Here is an 8,238-nt window from a genome sequence, read left to right on the forward strand (position 1 = left end):
ACAAATCATATCATCCATCAGGATATGTTGCCGATTTGGCCAGAACCAGATACCATTCCTTCCATGATAAACTTCCCAACCACCCAAACAAACTCATTTCTAACCTGGCTTCTCCTTCACTACCTAATAATCCTCCTAGGCGTCTGAAAAGAAGATGGCCTCGAGATCTTCTCCTCTAGAAATGTTACTGGAGTTCTATCAATGGGTAGATTCTCCACATATTTGTATCATGTCATAATATCACTTACAGCACATTTACTTGATGTGTATATATGTATACAGTTGTAAATAACAATAAATAAATTATTAAAAAAAAAATTGCAGACTATAAAGACACAAAGGCAAAGTATGACTTTTTTTCATAACCACTATACTAGAGAAGAAAGGGACGCTAAGACGTTAATTCTGTACCATAAACTGAGGACGTGTAACTGTTATATATTATTAAGTTTTTAATTTTTATTATCTGAACTTCTTTTTTATTTATATATAAGTATGATTGGCCGTAACTGAATATGTTCAGGAGACGGTCAGGAGTGCGTTCAAAAAGGAATGAAAATAGTTTTCAAATATTTATTTGCCGACGTGTCGCTACACTTTGCAGGGCTTCATGAGTGCTAAAAAAGATACAAAACAACTAAAAATATGTTGACAATGTTAGATAATGAAATGACAATAAAGTAAACAAACATATAAGTCAAAAATTATATAAAAATTTTCAAAAAAAAAATAATAAGATGCACAATAACAATTATATATAAAAATGAAATAACATAGAATCATATATTTAAAATGAACATGAGACGCATTAGCACATAATAATAGGAAAGTTAATATAAGTGAAATAAAAAAAAAAAAATTCTGAACAGGTTTAATGAAAATGGACGAAAACGCGAATTTTTATTTTTAATGAAGTGTAGATAGTTGACGTTATGTTAATAAGTGGAGAAGATGGTCGGAGGGTGCGGTCAGACAATAAACACAAATAATTAAAAAATATATTTATTCGTGCCGACGACTCGACCTGAGTTTCAGGTCTTCATCAGGGCTATAAAACAAAAAGAGGTAACAACAATCATTCAGAGAAACATGTATCGAAGAGAAATAATAAACTAACAAACTTGGAAGTTTCATCATGAAAGATGAAATATATAGATAAGAAGATATGTATATAAGTAGTATAAGATAAGATATGTATACAATAAGATATAATATCTTATCTTATACATTCCTCCTTACCTATATAATATTATATTTCATCTTTCATTGATGTCAATCTGCTACTGTCTAATCCCATAGTTATCAATACACTATTTTTTATTATTTAATTCACTGTTATATATACTAACAAGTTTGTTAGTTTATTATTTTTCTTCGATTTATTTCTCTGAGTGATGGTTGTAACCTCTTTTTTTTTTATAACCCTAATAAAGATCTAAAATAGGTCGAAAGGTCGGAACGAATAAATAATTATTTATTTGTATTCTTTTTACCCCCTGACCATCTTCTCTATGAATTTTTATTTTATTTTTTTAAAATATATTAAATCCTTTGTTTAACTATGAAACTATTCTAGGAGTTAGAATCGTATAAAAATAATAAACATCAGTCTTTTTTATATATTATTGTATGAAGCATGCCTTCACCTTAATGCCAGACATACTTCACTTTTGGTTGGGTTTGAGTGGAATGTATAATTGAAAAATGAAACATGATTGAATGAAAAATAAAATTCTATTGTTTAAGTTACAAGTGGTGTAGTGAGTGGCCGAAAGAAAACATTTATGATTAAGATGGTTAGTAAATTTTGAATGGCTGGGCTATGGAATTGTAGATAATGAGGTGGTTGATGATGATTATTATGTGATGGTGGATGTTAAGTATTGACCAGATGGACTTACTTTTTCCCTCCGCATTTTTCCCCTCTCCCCTCTGCTGCTGGGAATCTACTCACTCATGGTAGATATTACTGATGAGTAAACAAAAAGAAAAGATGGACTGCTTCTGGCAGAAGACAAGATGGCTATATCTCATTAGTCTGGGTTGCTTCTCTTGCCACCGAGAGCGTTGGAGGAGGTGAGTTTTGACTGTTGGCTACATGGGCGCTAGAATATCCTGTAGGCTTTTATATGCCATAATGTATTATGGTGGCCCCCCCAATTCAACCTTTCGGTTACCCGGAACAATTATATGGGTCATTGTGTGAAGATGCGCAGATTTTACTTCTAAAAATATTAATAATAAGTTATAATTATAGTGCCTTTACTTTTCATGTAGTGGCCACGAGGGAATACCTTATATATAATGAAAATATAGTGAGTGGAAATATAAATATAAGACCTAATCCGATGCTTTATTAAATTATTTAGCTGGTTAGTAAGAAGTTTAGGACCTCCAAAAATTCGTTTCATTTTTAAGTGAGGTAGATATTAAATTGCTATAATTATTTGGAGATTTATATTTTATGAGCTGGATACCACGCATCCAGTTCTATTACAGGAGCTAACCGGTTGGCCTAACAGTGTTCTTCGCACTGCACCACTCCCCATTCCATCTTGTCCCATGCGGAGAGGGTAACTATTCCACTGGAGGACGTAATTACTGAGAGAGAGGAGTTGGGTCCCGAAGGATATGCAAAGTCGATGAGATTGGACCGTCTCTCCAGGTGTCCCTGCTCCCTCTTCCAATCAGCTACGGGAATTAGCTCTGTCTTCATCTAAAAAACTTCTTCTAGTTTTAAATACAATTTAAATATATAATCTCTATGTCACGCCTCCTTTAGTTGGAATCCTTTTAATAAAATGTCTGTCTTCTTTTTTTTCTCTTTCTGTCTTATTTATTGCACATTATTACCATAGTGCTCTTCTCTAATTTTGTGTTTGAACAAAACAACCAACGACGTTACAATCTCGCGTGGATGCCATAACTCCAAAATAATAAATTTACCAAGGGGGGGGGGTATTTATCAGGATCAATAACAGGATTATTTCTGAATAATTTGATAAAAAAATGTTCTTTCCAAATCAGGAATCATAGTGAAAATTATATTCAAATACATAGATGATATATTTTGTATAATCAAAAAAAACATGATCTTAATAAATTGCCTGAAGCATTAAACAGTCACATGATCGATAAAAGTTTACTGTGGACTTAAAAAATGAGGGAAAGTTAAGATTCTTAGTTTAAAAAAAATTTACAAGATTTGGGATATAAACCTTCAAAATTCCAAAAATATAACAATAATAAAAAAGTAAATAATAAACCAAACAATGAGACATTTTATAAATATATAATAAAACTAATTATAATTATATAATAAAGAAATTATATAAAGGGATTATCATTCTGATCATCATATGAACATATACAGATATCATTTAAAGATTACACTGGTGATGAATACTCCTTATGTTATAGACCCAACAATAATATAAAAATTATTATAGCGAATTAAAGTACAAAATAGATACAAAAAAATCAATCATGATTTATTTATAAAATTCCTTGTATAAATTTTCCAGTTATATATATAGTTAAAACTAAGCAATTGTTGTGAGGATGGCCGAATTGGCCGAAACGTTAGACTTTTAAAGAAATAATAAAGAGTTTATTGTGACTTAAATTGGGTATATATTTTTTTATTTTAACAATAAAAATCAATATCAAGAACTAGAAAAGATTATTAATAAAATAATGATAATAATAGGTGTTAAATTCAGATATTTCCTGGGTTGATTGTGTCGTAAAATATTATATAAAATGTATATCAGAATTAATTATAACTAGTTGTTGTTGCTGGTATAACTGATGTGGACTGTATTTGTAAGGGGATTTGAAATCAATTATTCATAACGATAAGGAAAATAAAACCTCTATTCTTTATTAATTAATAAAAAATATGATTATATAAGGTTCAGACTGTAAAGGGGTACACTGTGTGGTTTCGTTAGATTAGTATTTAAATTAAAATTTGCCTATTGATTTTGAATAGGATAACATTGACTAGTTAGAGATATTACAATTATACTTGCTGGAGATGGGTGGTATACTATTGATGCTTGTTCGTCCTGTTCCTTCTCTTCTCTCTAATCTTGGCCTCTACTCCTCTGCCTGGGTGGGGTTTAAAATTACTCACTCTTACTGAATTTATTAGCTTAGCTTAGCTCAGAGTCTTTTTATTCACTGGGACCTTGTTAACACTCTTGGGTACAATACCCCAACTAGTTTATTGGTTTGCCAATAGATAGCAGGAGCTTGATGTCCTCTTCATGTGATTCATTATAATGCATGATTCTTCCTTTAACAAGAGGAAACCTTCCCTTCCCGCCTTACACACGAAATCCCACGATAAGGGGCTTATTTTACCTAAAAAAACATTTACTATTGGCAGTTAGAGCAGTGATGAAGAAAACATTTACTTTAACAAATTATATTTTAAAAATAACTAAAATTAGGCAGCCATGTTGTCCTATTATTTTTGGTGTAATGATTTCTTCGAGAGATTCTAGCGAAAAAACAAACAAAAATACTGGGGAAATTCGTATTTATGGGTTTTTCGATGGTGAAACGAAAACCAATTTGATTTCTTGATAATAAAAATAGCATCCCACTTCACTAGATCAGTTGGTGTATATCTGTAGCTATTATCTATAACTAAATCTGAAGTTTTATAAAACTCATTGAAAAATGTATTATCAAGTGGTATTCACCTAATATGTCTTATCCTCATTGGAATTATCTAACAGGACTTAAATACTGAATTAAAAAAAATCTTTCTCAAAATTAAAACCCTAAAATATGATTTTTATAATATTTACAATAAAAATAAAATTATGAGCGATTAGAATATATAAGTTTTAATTCACCTGTCTTCCAGACGGCGGAATGTTATAAAATCTGGTACATCTATTAATTGAGAGAAACCTTATTCTGAACATGCAAATTTGTAATTTGCAACCCGTCAACTTTATATTGGTCCTTTAGGACTTGTAGGATTTTAAATTACCAGGACAAATTGTTGCATTTTACTGAATATTAGAACGAAACTATAAAAGCAAAACTGGTTTGCTGACAGACGATCTGAAGGATACTTCACAGTAATTGTCAATTTGTCCAGGACTGGAGACACACCTTGCCGAGATATTTATCGGGCATAAAGCTGGAACATTAGACCGGGCAATCTGTTTTCCCGTAGACGGATTTCACTCAGACCGTCATTCCCGTTAATGGCCCATCCGATATAGGGCTGCCATAAAGGTTATCGGCAGTATTGTAGTAATAAAAACAGGCGAGGGCATAACGCTCCTTATCGCTGTACTTACCAGCCACAATTTGTAAGTATCTTCCTTATTACGGGCTTGGATATTATTCCTCTTACAGGATTGTGCAAACCTCGGTTCTTTAGTTCAGCGGGTTTCAAGTGTTTTCGCCGAGGACTTTAAAATGTGTGAGCCTCCACAGGTTTTGTAAATTAGTAGGCTGGCAATGAAGGTATCACTATTTTAGTAATTTTCGAAAAAATCAAAAGTAATAATAGTAAACAAATCCAAATAAAAGTCTAGAGAAGGCGAATCACCATAATCATCCCTAGCTCAACAATCCATTACTAGATCTTGGCTGCCTCAAGAGTTGTCCTCCAAGTTTCCCTATCCTCAGCAGCCGTCCACCTGTTCCTGATTCCCAGAATTCTGGCATCGGCCCTGAAAAAAATGTTTATTATTCTGTTGCTAATCCAATCTCCAACCACACTTAACCGAGATAAAACAATGTTGCAATCAATGGTATATAATAGTTAATAATGGAAACGCATCCATGTCACTTTTGTGAATTTTACTGACAGTCACAGCTTCTGTCCACCTGTTCTTTTTAATAACATTCCTGTTATTCAATATAGTAGACTTAAAAGGTAATAGCTTAAAGACGATTCAGCAAACAATACCGACTGCTCAGCAGGTCCTCCCATCTCTCAATAGAAAACACTACTAATTTAAAAGACTATACTCAGACTTATGGACGTCAACTTTGAGGTACAGCTAAACGATCCTTCCAACATCAAACGTATTCATTCCTTTCAATCCAAAATCCTCAGAATCATAGTCAATGCATTTTATTACGTTTCCAACAGAAGACTATATCAAGACTTTTATATCCCTTTTGTATGTTGTTAGTTTTGAAAGGGCGTTTAGCAGGCTGGTCATCAACGCCCGGCTGGTTGTTGGTTTTGGTAAGGCCTAGTTGTTCCATAGTCATAGCTTTGGTATGGTGTACGGACTCGTTTCCGTGAGATTTGAAATATTATCTAGCTAGGCAATTATAATTTGTTAAATAATCGTTACGATAATGGAAAGGTTGATGAAATGCAGATAAGTAACTGTTCTAATTTCAAAAATAAAGCAAGATAAATAGAAATTATAATAATTAAAGGCTGGTTATTAACTTAGTCTGAAGGATGAGTTTAATGATTCTTTCTATTACGAATTCGTCGTTTCTCAACGCCATTGGAACATTTGTTGGTATCCCTAACTGGTTCAGAGTTAATGTGTAGTGATGACATTCTTCAAAAATGTGTTTGACGGTCAGATTACAATGTCATTTCGAACATTTTGGAGGGGCCTCTCCTGTTATGAGGTGGATGTGTGTCAATCGGGTATGTCCTATTTTGAGTCGGGTGATCACTACTTCTTCACGGCGTCTACTTCGGGTTGATGTAATCCAAGACTTCACATCTTTCTTTATAGGTTTCAACTTACTGGGTGGACATTCATCCCACATTGCCTGCCATATTTTATTAATAGATTCCTTTAAAGGGCGAGGAAGTTCCTTTGCAGTTTAGATTGCTGCGGTTCTACCTGGAAGGACTAGCGCTTCTCTAGCAGCTTTGTCGGGCATCTCATTTCCTGTAATACCAACATGCCCGGGAGCCCAGATGAAGTAAACTAATTTATCTATTTGTTTTAGCATTATTAAGTATTCATGAATTCGTTGAATGAGTGGGTGAACTGAATACATTATTTCTAGTCCTTGAAGAGCGCTAATGGAGTCCGGTATTATCCGATATTTCCCTTTTGTCCTTGACCTCATAATAACCAAATTTTCATTATTCTATGTAAACCTTTCTAATCATCCTAATCCTTTGGTTCAATCCTAATCCAGTTCCACCCAACCCTAATATCTACCTCGAAGGTTGAAACGCCAGTGGTCAAGAGACTTATTGTAAAATAAAAGTTTTGGTAATGGCCAGATGCTTCGCTCATGTAGAGTGTTTGTGACTTTAGCGCACTTACTCATCCTCCATTGGCTCATTACCAGTGACGCAGTGAGAGGGCTGTGCTGGGATCTCAAAAAGCAGTAGTCTACCCTTCATACGTGGGGAAAGAGTGAGCTCCGGGATCCTAAGTTCAAAAATATAAATATTGTACATAATAATGTAAATGAGACTAGTATTTATTTTATTGTTATTTTTTATTTTATTATATTTACTTTTTTGTTGATATATCGGTTCAAAATTTTATTTTCTCCTTATTTTTTCATGTACATAAGCAATAATTAATTTTCTTTTATTGATATTTACAACAGTATAAAAAATACAACAAATAAATTTGATCATAATGACATAATGATAATGATATGATTCAGCATGTAGAGAAACTACCCAGTAGTAGAACTCTAAAAACATTTTACAATATAAGGTCACGAGGCCATCTTCTTTTCAGGCGCCTCGGAGGATTGCCAGGAATGGAAGAGGAAGCAAGGTTAGGAACTAGTGGGCTTGGGGAGTTTATAATGAAAGGAATGATATCGGGTTCGGGCTAGGTCGGTTACATAAGGAACATTTAGGTCTTTATGGATGGTTTTATTAGTAACAAAATAAGGAGCATTGAATAATTAATTTTAATTTCTAAAAATCAATTTGTATATATTTATTACGCAGTCAATAAGAGCATTAAGTAATGTTTAATTTTATTTTATTTGTTCATTATCTTTTCTAAATAGTAGTTTTTAAGAAGTATTTTATTTTTTTAATTTTATTCAAGAAGTTACGTAATAATTTTTTGGATGTTTATGGAAATATACATTTTATTTATTTCACTATTTGGAGTCTTTTGATTATACTTTTAACCTTTAAATATAATAATATTTATTCATAATTATATTTATTAGATACTGGTCGGTAGGCTTGGAAAGTTTAATTTGAACCCCCACTGTTAATGAAAAATATACAAATACGAAATATAA

This window comes from Halyomorpha halys, unplaced genomic scaffold (assembly GCF_000696795.3).
Source record: "Halyomorpha halys isolate HHAL.00 unplaced genomic scaffold, Hhal_1.1 Scaffold1011.1, whole genome shotgun sequence".
Classification (NCBI taxonomy): Eukaryota; Metazoa; Arthropoda; class Insecta; order Hemiptera; family Pentatomidae; genus Halyomorpha; species Halyomorpha halys.